Source organism: Protopterus annectens, chromosome 3.part1 (assembly GCF_019279795.1).
Source record: "Protopterus annectens isolate FY-2018-M chromosome 3.part1, PAN1.0, whole genome shotgun sequence".
In the NCBI taxonomy this organism is placed as follows: domain Eukaryota; kingdom Metazoa; phylum Chordata; order Ceratodontiformes; family Protopteridae; genus Protopterus; species Protopterus annectens.
In genome coordinates, this window is record NC_056732.1 from 268022374 (window position 1) to 268038370 (window position 15997).

Consider the following 15997-nt stretch of genomic DNA (forward strand, 5'->3'; position numbering starts at 1 on the left):
AGGTCTTTCAACTGCTACATTTGCAAGGTAGGTCACACACCCATTTACCACTTGTAAGGGGTACTAGCATATGGTACCGTAGGTATGGACCTGCCACATGCATGCAAGGGAATATAGTGGGCTACTGGGGCTACTTGAGAAGATCTAACAGCCACTTGGGCAACAGGTACTCTGTCCAATAGTATGTGCACTAGGCCACAGGGTGAAAAGTCCACTACATTATTCAAGGGAGAAACAGTGGGGGTCACATGACAGTCACACAGCTGTCTATGCCAGCAGAGCATGAGCTGGTCATCCCCCACCCCTAAAACATCAATGTACCCATGCAACTGCTGTAACAGGAAATTTGCAATGATGTATCAGCAGACCAGCCATTTCCAGGGCTGTGACATAGAACCTGGCCGCACGTTCTCTGTCTCATGTAACGCAGGGGTGACAATGTATATCTGTATGCTGTTGATAGTGTGATGAATGACACATCCCTATCTAGCAGCCTGTGTGGCTCAGTATGTTAGCGACATTAGCATGGGTGATGGTGTTGATCATTTGAATCGGGCAATATCCATCTCTTTTGCATGTGAGATAGTCATATAGTAGTGAACCCACAGACTGTCATTCTCCTCAATCTGTTACTGCATGAAAGCTGGACAAAGCCAGAGAGAATGAGGAAAGAAAGGGCCAAAACTAGAGCTAGACATTCAGATGCTCTGATTCACCTAGAAGGTGGCTAGTATGAAATCAGGTTGCATCAGTACTGCATATCTGAAGGATAGAAAGTCCAACACTCAAATGTTTGTCTGTAGTTACTAATATTCACTGAATGCCTTATACAACATTTGAATGGAACACCACAAATGTATGAGGAACAGGCCAGACATATGGGATGAAATGCTGTACATTACGAAAAACTTGTACAGTGAGAGGCATACCTCTCGACTGTACATTTTTCACAGAATGCCCAGATTTTTGCCTCATATTTTTGGTCCATTTTTCATAAAATTGTGGTTTTCTTAGTGGCGAATCATTAAAGAATGAAGTTAGAAAATAATGACAAGCATTTGAGTTTCAGACTTCATACCTTTCCAGAAAATTCATGCTAAAGCAAAACCTCTTATTCTATCACCTTTTTATGTTTGTAAGTGCGATATTAAAAAATCTTTTCCCTATTTTTGGGCCTCTGTCCCACTTTTATTAATGGCTTTGTCCAGATTTCTTGCTGTACGAAGTTGAGAGGAAGGTATAGTAAGAGGTATGCAGACTGTCACCCTGTATGAGGTGTTACATCATGTACCCTAGTCACATATTAATTACAGCACAAAGCTGGGGAAAGCCGTGGACAATGTCAGGCAAGTGCTGTACTGCAGAAACAGGTGCAGCTGTCAATGTCTGTAGCACACAAAATCCCGACCTGGAGTGCAGGCAGCTCTGGCCTGGAGTCACATTGTTAGTACTGACAGTCCCACTGGGCATGCTCCTATACTTAACTAACTTGAGTACAATTCTCTTGCCTCTTCCTCAAAAAGACCTGCTATGTGGAAATACATCTGTACATATAGACAGCTACCTCTACATATCTGTCTGACCCCATCCCCCTCCCACATGCATAGTGTATCTATCAATATGTACCCCATATACATATAATACAGATATATATGTATATTACAATGTTACACACACACACACACACACACACACACACACACAAACACACACATATATATATATATATATATATATATATATATATATATATATATATATATATGGGGATGTATGAATTTCCCCACATACCCTCGAATTGCTGAGGTTATCGGCAGTCACACATCAAAACAGTTGACCAAAAGTGCCAAACCAAGGCTGCAGCAGTACATAATCCACTCACCCACAGACCCCTGTGTCTCTGGAATGTCATTTTGTAGACAGACACAGGTGAGCAAGTGTTGTGCTGCACAATGGTTTAATGCATGCCTTGGGCAAGCCATATTGTTCCTGGCCACATGTTTGCCTGTCTAAATGCAACCAGCCACATATGGTCATACTGCTAACTTTACACACATAGCAGAGATAGTGATGGGTACCCCACTCCGAGGACACTAGATACAATAACAGTACCAAGCAATATCACTCTGCAGCCACACATGCTATCTAACCCAAAGCTACTTTGCATACTCCACAAGTATTGTGCCTGCAATCACATATACAACAGATGTAACCCATGGCACATGCGATAAGTACTGTGAGTTATAGTATGTAATTGTAGATAGGTAGGGTTTCTAATCTCACATCAGCCAACTTTGTGTGTATGTAAATATATCCCCATGCAGCAATATGGACAAGCCCAAATGGGCTATCTCAATGCAATGGTTATGCATTTTATGGCCCTGTGACTAGCTGCTGGCCTCTGTATTGCCCTCCTTTACAAGGCCTGCTGATTTCATTCATCTCAAGAGTGCTGGCTGACAAGCTAATATCATATAAACTCCATGGTGCATGCAATAGGTACTGCAAGCTGTAGTGTGCAATTGTAGATAGGTAGGGATTCTAATCTCACATCAACCATCTCTGCGTTTGTGTAAATATATCCCTGTGCAGTGTTACTGACATGGCCTTATGCGTTATACCCGTACAGTGATTATGCACTTTTTGGCCAAGTGAATACATACTGGCTCTAAATTGCCCTCCTATACATAATCATAAACAATGTCCACCACCTGTCTAAGCTCCACACAGGATATTTGTAGATGTGTCACCTCCATCACCACATCTTCTAAATTTGTAAGTTCAGATTACCCAGGTGATATCTAGCCAGGGTAGCAGACCTTATCACAAAGTATGACTGCATGAATATGTTGACTGCCTCATTGTCTCTGATAGGCTGTGCTACACATATGCATCTAGGGTGCCATACACGTGTACTGCTGTACCTTGCTGATGTCATATTTCTGCTGTGCTTCTATGACATTCTGCCACTGTATTGCCACCATGTGTCCATAGTGTATCCCCTCAGACTCTTGGAACAGAAACTTACACATTTCCATGACACAATCGTTATTTTTAACACTACTGAAAGTCCAGCATCATACAACAATATACACAAAGTGTGATGCGTATTCATGACACATGCCAGCATACAGTACCTGTTGTGGTCCACAACATATGGCATGACAAAACAATACTGCACTACACGACTACATGTCAGGTGATATAGAGACCCTGTGCATCAGACCCATAGCAGCATTTCCCTACATTGATGGCAGAGATCGCAGGGATATGGCACAGGTATCATCATATGCACAGAGTGTGATGTGGGGATGCCGGAGGCCTAGGCTATGCCAAACAGTTGACAGCATGTGTGTGAGTCAGGAGGGATGCAGGTCAGATGGGCCATAGAGGGGTGCCATGTGTGTCTGTAGGTGACCAGCATGTGACAGTGATGCTTGCGAGCGTGCATGTGAGAGAGTGTGTGTGTGTGTGTGTGTGTGTGTGTGTGTGTGTGTGTGTGTGTGTGTGTACATAGTCAAGCCCAGTACTAGCCCTGCACATGTGCATGCTGGACAGCTGTGGACTGTACATAGCAGAGAGGACAGTTCATTGTCTCTGGACACGAACATAGGAACTAGCTCTGCCAAGAATAGCACTGGTATCACCATGCCCAAGGTCATATTCAGTTTTAGTACCTGATTGTGACTGCAAAATGTTGAGGCATTGTCCCCCATGGGACCTCCTAGGACCACATGCCCATGGCCCACCACTTTGTGGTGTGGACAGCACACTTCCCTTTGTAGCACTGTATGGGTTGCCACTACAGGAGCGTGACTGTGCATGGCCACATGGACTCTCATTAGATGGCGTTGCTGACCTACAGCCATCTGATGCCCAACTCCAATCAGATATTCCAGCACAGACAATGTGAGTCCAAGACAGGCACTGTCTCAGCCCACCGTCTATCCACTACATCAGTGAACTGATCCAGGGTGTCCCCAATGCAGTGGAGGCAGTCACAGATGTCAAACTGCTGCATCCGTAACCCTAAGCATCCATTTGGTGTTGCATTCAGAATGTGCTTGTGCCTCCATGACAGCCCAAAACATGTGCTGGGTGACCCATGGTGTGACACCTGTGAGAGGTGGTGGATGGACAGCAGCCCTCCTATGCGAACCCCTGCCGATATGCCTGTGTGGGAGCTTGCCATCTCTCTGGCTATGGCCAGTGTCTACATTCACTGACAGCATAGTTGCCATACTGTCCTGTTGATTATTGCCACCATCTGACTGTCCAATATCTGTGGCCTCTGGGGACTGGGTATGTGGGGGCATGCTGACTGTGTGTGGTGACAATGGGGGCAGAAGAGGGATGTCAACCTCTGTGACAGATTCAGACCCTGCCAACCACACCTGTGCCTCACTATGACTACCATCATCATCAGGGACTGATGAGATACTGACACCAGGTTGTGAGGGGGTCAGAATCCAACCCCCTGGTCACCTGTGAAAACCAAGACAAAAGCAATACATTATTACCTGCACCTTTATGTATGGTAATCCACACAGACTCATACAAATGAGGATCCACAACTGCATTACCAGTCACACATCTTCTCATCTCCACTCCCATGCACAACAGACAATCTCACACCAACATACACAGAGAAGTCTAGCCTTTTTTAACATGCACGTCAGCCATATTCAGGTAAAGTTGCCAGTATAGTCTGCCTGTAAGGTATGAAATATGACATTATACATGATAGGCCTACATATAAAACCCAGTACACCTATATTGAGAATGATATGCCAGTATTAGTGTCACTGCAATAGGTATGCAGCATCTCCCTTTTGTGTTTGAACAGGCATCTTGGAGTAATTGCCTCATGCATACCAGGCTGAGTAGCCACTCATAACTATAAGTGCAGATGTGTTGATGGTCTTCAAACACACACCTGTGACTAACCAGTCTATGAACTGTAGTTATCTGTTCCAGAATGGAACACACAAATATTCTACTCTGGCTAAATACAAGATTTGTACATAGGGCAATCTGGCAACCCTTACCTTTCATAGGGTATATATGATCTGTAAAAAACTTACCAGGAACAGGACCATGGACTTGGGCCACTCCTGATGGGCCTATGATAAAGTGAGGGAGAGGTATTGTCAGCACCACCAAATGTTGTAGCACTACAAGGTAATATGTGCATATATCCACATGTACAGTACCTCCTGTGATACTGGCTGCATTGCTGACATGCTGAGTATGTGTACTGAACTATGCATAAGCTCTAACCCCGCCCCAATGGAGATAGACCTAACATCCATGTACAGGTATGTACAGCCTGCCACAATGACTGATATAGTATTACACTGGTGAACACAGTATGCTTACCTGGATGCTTTTCTGCTGTGGACACTGGGGCACCCACCTCCACAATGTATGGTGTGATGGATGTCTGGGAGCTGTTGTGTGTTCCTAGGCTCAACAGGTATTCCTCTGTGGCTGTGAGTGGATATTCTGTCACAGGTCCTCCACCTGTGGTGGGATGATCTCTGGCAACATCAGTTGCCCTTCATTGTGCAGCAATCAGCATGTCTGTGGCTCAGTGTTGGACCTGATCATAGGTCCTGTCCTGTCAGCCAGTCTGACTGAAATCCCACACAAGGTCTGCCCACAATGCTGCCCGCTACTCCCAATTATGACTTCCCATGGGCAACAAGATCTGATGGTGCTGTCTCAATCCATCCACTATCATGTCATCTCTGCCTCTGAGAAGGGGGCATGTCTTCACTGGTACATGGTTCCTGAAAGACAACAAAATGGGAACTCATTACAGGGCAAGATACATGGACATCCACAATGTACAGATCCAGCACACCTATGATGGCCTGCACTATCCACTGCTCTCTCACATGTCATACCCCAGAGTCTGGCAACACTCTACATGTATGGAAACCACCAAGATAGTAGCAATACTGGGGTGTGTCCCTCTGTGCTGTGACAGATTCTTCTCTATGTTCCAACACCTAACACTGCAGTCTACTGTGGTGTGTCCCCTATGGGCAGACTCCCACTAATATGTCATATGGCCACTGCCAGACAATTAACAGTATGCTATTACAACAACTGTATGGGGACAGTCCAGCAACACTAGTGTGCCACAATGACAGAAAACAATGCAAACCTGCTGTAGTATATGTTCCCTGTAGGCACCATACCTCTCAACTATACAGATATTTGCAGAATTTCAGGATGTTTGCCTCATAGTTTTGGTCATTTTCACACAAACTTGTGGATTTCTGACAAATATTTAAACACTGTCGCCGAGTATGAGCCCCCCCAAAAAAGCATTATGGCTTTGTTCTGGTTCATGCTGTAAGAGGTTGACAGATATGTTTGGCATATCCTGTCAACCAAACAGGGAATTATGTCAACAGAAGCAGGGACTTAGTCAGAGTACATCAGGGACATTCAGGTACACTTTTAAAATGTTAAAACTATGTATGTGAGAAAGTGACTGAATGAGGGGGGTGAATTACAGTACATTGGTTGATGTAACAGGAATGCACACCCTTATTCTTTGTCACTATGTATTATGTGTAATCCACTAGCTTTCCTACAATCACTAACCATTGTAGGAGGGATTGACAGGGACAGAGTTGAGATGTGATTAAAAATCAGGGACAGTTGTGAGGCATGTCTGCAGGTGTAAGACTGCAGAGTATCACTAACACATCATTATTTATTTTATTTATTTTACATTTGTTTACCAGGAAAGTCTGAATTGACACATGTCCTTTTTCAGTGAAGGCCCGGGGAGAAAAGATCCTATTTAACAAATAATACATACAAGGAATAATATGTATACAGATAGAGTTGATAAATGAAGAGAATGAGAGGGAGAGAAGGTTGGATGATGTGGGGATAGTGAATCATAAAGTGCAATGGATTAGCAAGAAGTAAGTAAGGATAGCTATGAAGAGGATGAAGAATGGAAAGGCTGTTGGTCCAGATGACATACCTGTGGAAGCATGGAGGTGTTTAGGTGAAATGGCAGTGGAGTTTCTAACCAGATTGTTTAATGAAATCTTGGAAAGTGAGAGGATGCCTGAGGAATGGAGAAAAAGTGTTTTGGTACTGATTTTTAAGAATAAGGGTGATGTGCAGAGCTATAGTAACTACAAGGGGATTAAACTGATCAGTCACAACATGAAGTTATGGGAAAGAGTAGTAAAAGCTAGGTTAAAAAGGGACATGATGATTAGTGATCAGCAGTATGGTTTCATGCTGGGAAAGAGCACTACAGATGCGATGTTTGCTCTGAGAGTGTTGATGGAGAAGTACAGAGAATGTCAGAAGGAGTTGCATTGTGTTTCTGTAGACTTGGAGAAAGCATATGACGGGGTGCCTAGAGAGGAGATGTGGTATTGTATGAGGAAGTCGGGAGTGTCAGGGAAGTATGTAAGAGTGGTGCAGGATATGTACGAGGGTAGTGTGACAGCGGTGAGGTCTGTGGTGGGAGTGATGGATGCGTTTAAGGTGGAGGTGGGATTACATCAAGGATCAGCTCTGAGCCCTTTCTTATTTGCAATGATGATGGACAGGTTGACAGATGAGATCAGACAGGAGTCCCCGTGGACTATGATGTTTGCAGATGACATTGTGATCTGTAGTGAGAGTAGGGAACAAGTGGATGAGACCCTGGAGAGATGGAGATATGCTCTAGAGAGAAGAGGAATGAAGGTCAGCAGGACTAAGACAGTATATATTTGTGTGAATGAGAGGGGAATGGTGAGGATGCAAGGAGTAGAGGTGGCGAAGGTTGATGAGTTTAAATACTTGGGATCAATAGTTCAGCGTAATGGTGAGGGTGGAAGAGAGGTGAAGAAGAGAGTACAGGCAAGATGGAGTGGGTGGAGAAGAGTGTCAGGAGTGATTTGTGACAGACGAGTACCAGTAAGAGTGAAAGGGAAGGTCTATAAGAGGATAGTGAGGCCAGCTATGTTATTGGAGACAGTGACATTGACAAAAAGGCAGGAGTTGGAGCTGGATGTGGCAGAGTTAAAGATGTTAAGATTTGCACTGGGTGTGACGAGGGTGGACAGGATTAGGAATAAGTATATTAGAGGGTCAGCCCAGGTTGGAAGGTTTGGTGACAAAGCCAGACTGGCAAGATTACATTGGTTTGGACATGTGCTGAGGAGGGATGCTGAGTATTTTGGGAAAAAGATGCTAAGGATGAAGCTACCAGGTACAGGAAAAGAGGAAGGCTTAAGATAAGGTTTATGGATGTGGTGAGAGAGGACATGCAGGTGTCCAGGAAGAAATGGAAACAGATGATCCGCTGTGGCGACCCCTAACAGGAACAGCCGAAAGAAGATGATGACAGATAATAAAAACAGGAATCACAACGTAACATAAATTCACACAAAAGATTCTAAGTATACAGTTCTGAAAAGACATTTGGGAATGCCCTAGTATTATATTCTTAAGATTGTTAGTATATAATTCTGTAAGAATACAATTCTGTGAAGACATTTGAGAATGTACTAGCAGTATATTATAAAACAGCAGAATATACAATAAATAAGAAAAATGTTAACATTATATCTCAGTGTAGAAATGCTGTACATATTCTTTCTTATTGTTTATGTTAACTGTAGCTTTGTATAATGTCGGAAGAGTGAATAGAAATAGAGATGTAAGAAGAGAAATTAACTAGAGGAAGTGATTGATGCCTAGCTACTTTATCAGCCAGGGGTAGAGCATGGACATATCTATTTACTAGCCAGATGTTTTTTTAGTGAAGGTTTAAATAATGAATGGGGTGATAGAGCAGTGAGAGTGTGTGGTAGGGCATTCCAGAGTTTACCTATGTAGTTAGAAAAGAGGGAATCCCCAGCCTGATTTTTAGTTGTATTAGTTTTAATAAGGATTTTTCTTAAGGAGCGAAGAGGTCTGTCAGAGTTACAGGATTGCGGAAGTGTTTGTAAGGCAGGTAATTTTTCAGGGTCAGATCGGATTTTTTGTGGGCCATTAACAGTTGTGTGTAGTTTAAGAGATGTGGGAATTCCAACCAGTTGAGTTGCCTGAGTGCTAGGCAGTGATGAGACCTAGCAGGTGAGTTTGTGGCAAACCTTGCTATTTTATGGTAGCAGATTTCAAGTTTTTGAAGTTCAGTTTTTCTAAAGTTGGTGAGAATGGGTGCCGCATGTAATAAGGTGGAAAGAAGATGGGTTTGGGCTATGGCAATTATGGTGTTTTTTTTTGAAAAAGTGTTTGTTTCTGTATAGTGTGCCAAGTTTTTTGTGTACTTTTTTAATCGTCTGAGCTATGTAAATATCAAATCTAAGTTTATTGTCAATTTCAATGCCTAGTAGTTTAGTGTGCTGTGAGGGGGGGTTTGCAGGTGTTGTCTGAGGTAATTTGGAAAGCATAAGGAGAGGGAGGGGTTTTGTTAGGGGAGAATACTAATATTTTTTTTTTTTTTTTTTTTTAGGGTTTAAGATTAATTTAGCTTTTGTTAGCTTGGACTCAACTTCTTGAAATGCTTTCTGGGTGAGAGTTTCTAATTCAACTAGGGATGGCACAGAACTGATCACAGTAGAATTGTCTGCATATTAGATGACAGATGGATGAGTGGTGGCCAGATGGAGATTGTTGGTAAATAAAGAGAATAGGAGTGGACCTAATATGGAACCTTGTGGTATGCCTAATTCAGCAAGTAATAAGGGTGATAGGGTCTTTTGGCATGAGACTGCTTGTTGTCTCCCTGCAAGATAGTCTTTGAACCATGCTAATGAGGAGTTACTGAAATGAAGGTCTGATAGGGTGTTAAGAAGATGGGAATGGGAGACCATATCAAATGCTTTAGAAAGGGCCAGGAAAATGGAGGAGGTATAGAGATTATTGCTCTTGTCTTAGAAAATTATATCAGTGCAGTTGCGCTATGGAAAGGCCTAAAACTGTGCTAGGTGTTGGAGAGGAGATTGTTATTAAGCAGATAAGTAGATACTTGTTTATGAATTACTCTTTCTAGAATTTTAGAAAGTGGGGATAATATTGCTATTGGTCGGTAGTTGTTTAATTCATTTGATGGGCCACCTTTATGGAGGGGTATGATATAGGCTGTTTTCCAGATGGGTGGGAACTGTTGCTCAGCTACTGATCTGTTTATCAGTATGGATATAGGGTATACAATGACATCTGCTGTTAAATTTAAGTATTCTGTGGGTAGATTGTCAGCTGCGAGTGTTGTTGGCTTTAGTTTTTGCATGAGTTTTTAATGGTATCTGTGGCAACAGGTTGGAGTGAGAAGGTGGAAGTGGTAGTAGGTGAGGGGAGTGAGAAATTGTTTGTTGATGGGGTTTGTTTTTTTTGCTAGTCCCAGGATAGCTTCTGTAAAATATTTGTTAAACTGAGTGGCTATATTTTTTGCATTATTATTATTGGTATTTGGGGGAGGGATTCCTATTTTGCCTGGGTTAAGGATGTTGTTTATTGAGGACCAGACTTTTTGTGAGTTTTTGTGATATTTGTCCTGTATATTGGTGTAGTAGTTAATTTTATCTTCTTTTGTTTTTTTTGTTTTGCTTTATTCTTAAGTTCCCAGTAAGTTTGAAATGTGAGTTGGCATCTATTTGTTTTCCAGGAAGACCATGCCTTGTCCTTTAGGCTGAGAAGATTTAGTGTTTCTTTTCTTAACCAAGGGGCATATTTAGATTTAACATGTATAGTTCTGATTGGTACTTGAGCATCAAGAATGGAGAGAAAAGTGGTGCTGAAGTGTTTTATTTCATCATGTAGAGGTAGGGTTTTTAGGGGTGACAAATTACAATGTTTCAGAGTGTCTAGAAGTTTATTGGGGTTCAGTTGTTTTTTATTTCTTATTTGTAAGCAGTACAGGTTGCTTGGTTTGCATTACCATAGATCTGAGACAGACTTACTCTTGTAAACTCTATTCCCCATAGCCACATCCGCCCATCCACATCGGGTTATATGGAGAAATCTATTACCTACTTGCTGGAGTGCAATACTCCTTTTTTGAACTTTGCTTCTGGTATACTTTTGAAAATCTACTCTCCGTATCAGTTAGGTCTCATACAGAGCTGTTCCCATTAAGTAGCTGATTCCCCTTTTAAGGTACTGCCCATTAGCAGGTAATTGCCTCTGGACCAATCTGTGGCTTAGAATTGCTAATTGCAGCCAAAACAGCTGAATTGCACTATCATTGGCGAAAGACATGCCACCACAGTGCAATATATAAGGTCTTCATGCAGACCTGGGCCCCTTTCTTAGTTGTTAAGATGGACATCACTGAGGTGTGGAGATGACAGCATCACAGAGGGAAGGTATCATAACTGTCAACTGTAGAGATTTATGGGGTATGTCCACAGTTTTGTCTCATATGTGTGGTTAGTGTCCCATGACATAGTGGTCATCTGGCAGTTCACTGGCAAACATTGTGGGTTGAGGTCAGTAAGGAAAGAGACACACTTGAGTGTCAGACTTCATACCCATCAGAATAGGCATGCTAGTGCAATAGCTGTTATTTTATCAACCTACTATCTTTGTAGGGGCAAACCATTACACATGACCCTATCTTTGGACATTAGCCCTCCCATTGCAAATGGCTGTGTCTGCATCTCTTGTTCTAAGGGGTTGGGAGGTATGGTAGGTCTGTATCAGCTACCTTTACATACAGATGTGTATGCTACAGGCTGCAGCTGCTGCTGCAGCCTAGTGCACATGGGGGGAGTGTGGGCACTTGTGAGAACAGCAAGCTGTATGTGTAACGGTGACAGCTGTGGGAGCCCTGTTGTTACACCAGATCCAGGGTAAGAGTACCCTGTACAGCCCAACTGAGGCATGTGATTAAGATATGTCTGTTAGTAGGCAACATATAGTTAGGCTATACAGATATGTGTAGTGTGTCTCTACCTCCAGGCCTCTGACTTGCAAAAGTGGGAAGCAGTTCTTAAACTCGCAATAACCTATGTGGAGTAAGATTGCATGACTCAGTTATTACTTGCTGTCTTCCAATAATGCAATTGAACTGCTAGACAAAACTGGATGTGAACCGAGGACTGTGTGTGGCAAACTATACTGCATGCAAGGCATTTAACAGACTGTGCCACAGAGTCACTGCAAAAAGCATGTGTATTTGCAAGATATATGTGCACATTTGCAGCCTGTGAGAAATATTTCTATGTTCATCAGTATGTGCGTGGCTTTATATGGCTGAGTTCTGCACCAGCATCCCAGTTGTACATGTACTTTGCCATTGCTGCCTTAGCAGGTGTCTTTCCACAAGTTGAGGATAAAAGATCGCATATACCTGCTATCACAGGCCTCACTTACATCCATTATTATGTAATTGGCTGTCTACTGGTGCATTATTGCACCAAAGTCTAAGATATACTCTATTTCAGTTACATGCCTAATGACTGTAAGTGGCAATCAGTATGTTTTGCTGAAAACACCTGTGTTGCATCAGATCTGTGTGGTGTGGTGGGTTAATTCAGTGGGCTGTAGGTGAGAGGGACCAAGGTTTGAAAATTGGCAGATGTGTTCATTCTGTACACTTGTCTAACACTGTAATAAACATATTTAATCGTTAAAGCTCATTTAAGCTTAGCTAAGTGAAGTGGTGTGGCATGCCGCACCATGCTTCTTCACTTAGCTCCGCTCAAACCCACGATTAAAAAATATAAAGAAAAAGTGGGTGATATGAAAGTGGTGAAATGGGGGCAAGCAGGGGGAAAACATAGTGAAAGGCTGTTAGAGATGTGCAGGAATGGTGTAGGAAAGACTCATAGCTATCCATATCTTATATAACAAGAGCTGTGCATTTTGACTGAGTTTGTAAATGAATTTGGGCTCTCAAACCCCAGAGATAGGGGGGAGGACAACATAACTGAGTTGTCAAGCTGATTAGACCAGATTAGTGGTGTCAAGTGGACACGTGCAACATGGAGAGATATGTATGGGGTGATATTTTGTTTTGGGATAGGTGCCCATTTTTTTTTACGGTGAAAGTGGAATGTAGGGGAAGGAATATAGGTGCATGTGAGGAGGTAAGTTGGGTAGGAGAGGACGCATTTGTAGACAGACAAGACAGCATACAAGGGCAGAGTGTGACACATGAGGGGGTAAACATCTTGGATGGGGAGGATGTTGTGGAACCATATCACTCGTGCCTCCAGATGGCAGCAGTGTGACTCATGTTCCCACCCATAGGACAGTCAACACTGCTCCTTCACTGCCCCAAGGATGGCTGTGCTGGAGGCTGAGCACCAGGGCAAGCCTGCCCCACCAGGTCAGCTAGCATGCTCTCAGTCTGGTGCAGGTGGTTTTCATAGCTCTGATGAGCAATCCTGCGCACCATGTCTGGCAGTTGATCCTGGGTGACTACAGCTCATCTGCCATTGATCCCAGCAGGAGGCTGGGCCCCATCCCCTGAGGCAGTTCCACCTGACACTCCAGGTGGTGCATGGGCAGTGGTAGAGGCATCACTGGCCTGGATCCTAGATGTACTAGGACCCAGTGCCATGGCCAGTTGAGGCAAGGTAGGGGGCTCAACAGAAACTGGCCTACCCCAATGTGCTGTGGTAATGGAAGTATAGCAATAAGTATTGGTTAGTTATTAACAAAACATTGTTAGTAATAACAGCATGGTACAACATTGGAAATAATGCAATTAAATATTAATGCAAATTATGTGAAACACAACAATAAATAACAGAACAGTCAGTACAACAGTATGCCAGTAACAGTTACAGCATAAGGCCAACAAAATAGGTAATTTAACAAGATATGTTAATATGCATCCATTATAATACATAACAATAAAACACATGCCCAAAAACACAGTTAATGTAACAATATATGTTAATAGTAAACCATAACCAATGAATAACAGTAATAAATAAATGAAGATAAGGGGTGGTGAGAGAGAGAAAATCAGACCATTAGTAATATTGCAGCTTACTTCCATGACAACAGTACTACTATCTACTCTATGGGTCTGTATCTCCTTTATGTTTTCAGTGAGTACGAGTCTCCTGTAGCTGATGTAGCATGTACAAACCTCTCAAGCTATATGCATGGGACACTATGGGCCAAACGGTAATAACTGCAGGTACACACCCACACAGAACACTTCCACATCAGGTGGACCTATATAGCTAACAAGGTGTTCTGTGGGCTGAAATGGTGTGATACTGTGCAATCTAGGTACTCATTACCATGGTATTTCCATAACAGGCAGATTACACACTATTAATTACATAACGTGAAATCATTACACTTGAGAGACATGTATGTGTACAGTACAGAAACTAAACAGCAGTCATGGGAATATATCCCAATAACAGTGACTGCAGTAACTTTTAACAGACACTCCAGGCATACAGCCATGCCAGGATTACACATTATTTCTGACTGCACATTGCTTATTTTTCACATTCTTGCTAATGATCTTAACAGTCTGGGAAATCTAAGCACGCAATTCTTTACTCATACTATGGGCTACCTCACTAAGGTTACCACCTGTCCCACTTTGCGAGGGACAGTCCCTCTTTGGGCAGTTGTGTCCTGCTAAAAAAGTGTAAAAATGGGAATTGTCCTGAGATTTTAGGACAAAATTAGTTCCTATATTTTATGCGATAGTTGCATAAAACAGTTATTCTGTATCTGAAACACCTAAATGTTATAAGAAACAGAATAAGCAACTAAAATGCTACAAGAATAACCTTTTATTTAGGCAAAAAAGGGAAGTTCTGTCCTTTGTACTGGCCGTGAGTATGTTTTGGCCTGCAAAATCTGATGTTTGTACCAAAAATGTCCCATTTTCGGCATTTAAAAAGGTAGCAACCCTCACCCATTTACCTGAAGTTCCCATGGAGAGAGAATTTGTGATCATTACATTACTGCTACTGTAATATTTAGTGCTACCTAGCACTGGATTCAAACCCTGGTCTTTATGTGGCAAAATGTACTATATACAGAGCATTTAACAAACTGAGCTAATGAGTCACTGTTGATTACAGATTGACTGATATTTGCCTACAGCTTCAGTTTCAGATCATGCCTACTGGAAATGCTGGACATTTGCAAATCTAATGGGACAAGTACAACTTGCCTCAGGATTCTTAACCTAGCCTGTGACATAACAGAACATGCTGGGGAGACAGATATATTGCCCGATGATTCACACTCCTCTGTCATCTCTGTAATAGTCTCTCACTGCATGGGAAGCAGTGCTACTCAATGACCTTGTTCAAATGGAATCTTGAGTACTGGTTGGGTGATTATAAAGTGACCTTTGGAGTGACACCTATGTCCCTCATGGAAAGGTCAGTTGGTGCTGCTCACAAAGTCTAACAATGACCATCTAATTATGCTCAATAAGGGAACTTGTGTTTTAACACAGCTAGGCTTCTAAACACACTAGGGCCATTAGGCTAGTAGCCTCCTATGTACCTATGAACGTATGAACCTATACAGCCAACCCACGATCTTGTCTCCTACATGGCCTGCTGATGTCATCTACTATAAGTTGACCTGCACTGTTGTAAAAGTCAGAGTTATGCTGTGGCACTTGCATAAAGTACTGTGTTCTGTAGTCTGTTTACATAGGTAGGGGTTATGCTCTTACTGCAGTCAAGTGGTATTGTGTGTATGTGTCTAGACAGAAGAGCAGAAGTGTGTATCCCACAGTTACTGCTCCAATGTCATGGCTTGACAATATTTTAATTCTTGAAGATGCCTACACATCCATTTCATGCAGTCCACATAGGTTCATAGGTTCATACTAGGCTATCTGCCCTAGGGCATTTGTAAGCCTAGCCAGAGTGTGTTTGGTTTTCGCCACCCATTTTAAATGTTTTACTATGCCCTTTTTCGAGGTTAGTTTACTGTGCCTCTGTTTAGCAGTGACACAGAAGTGATACCCGGGGTAAATCTACGATCTCCCATCCACTCGGCAAGATTTCTTTTGAAGGGAGTC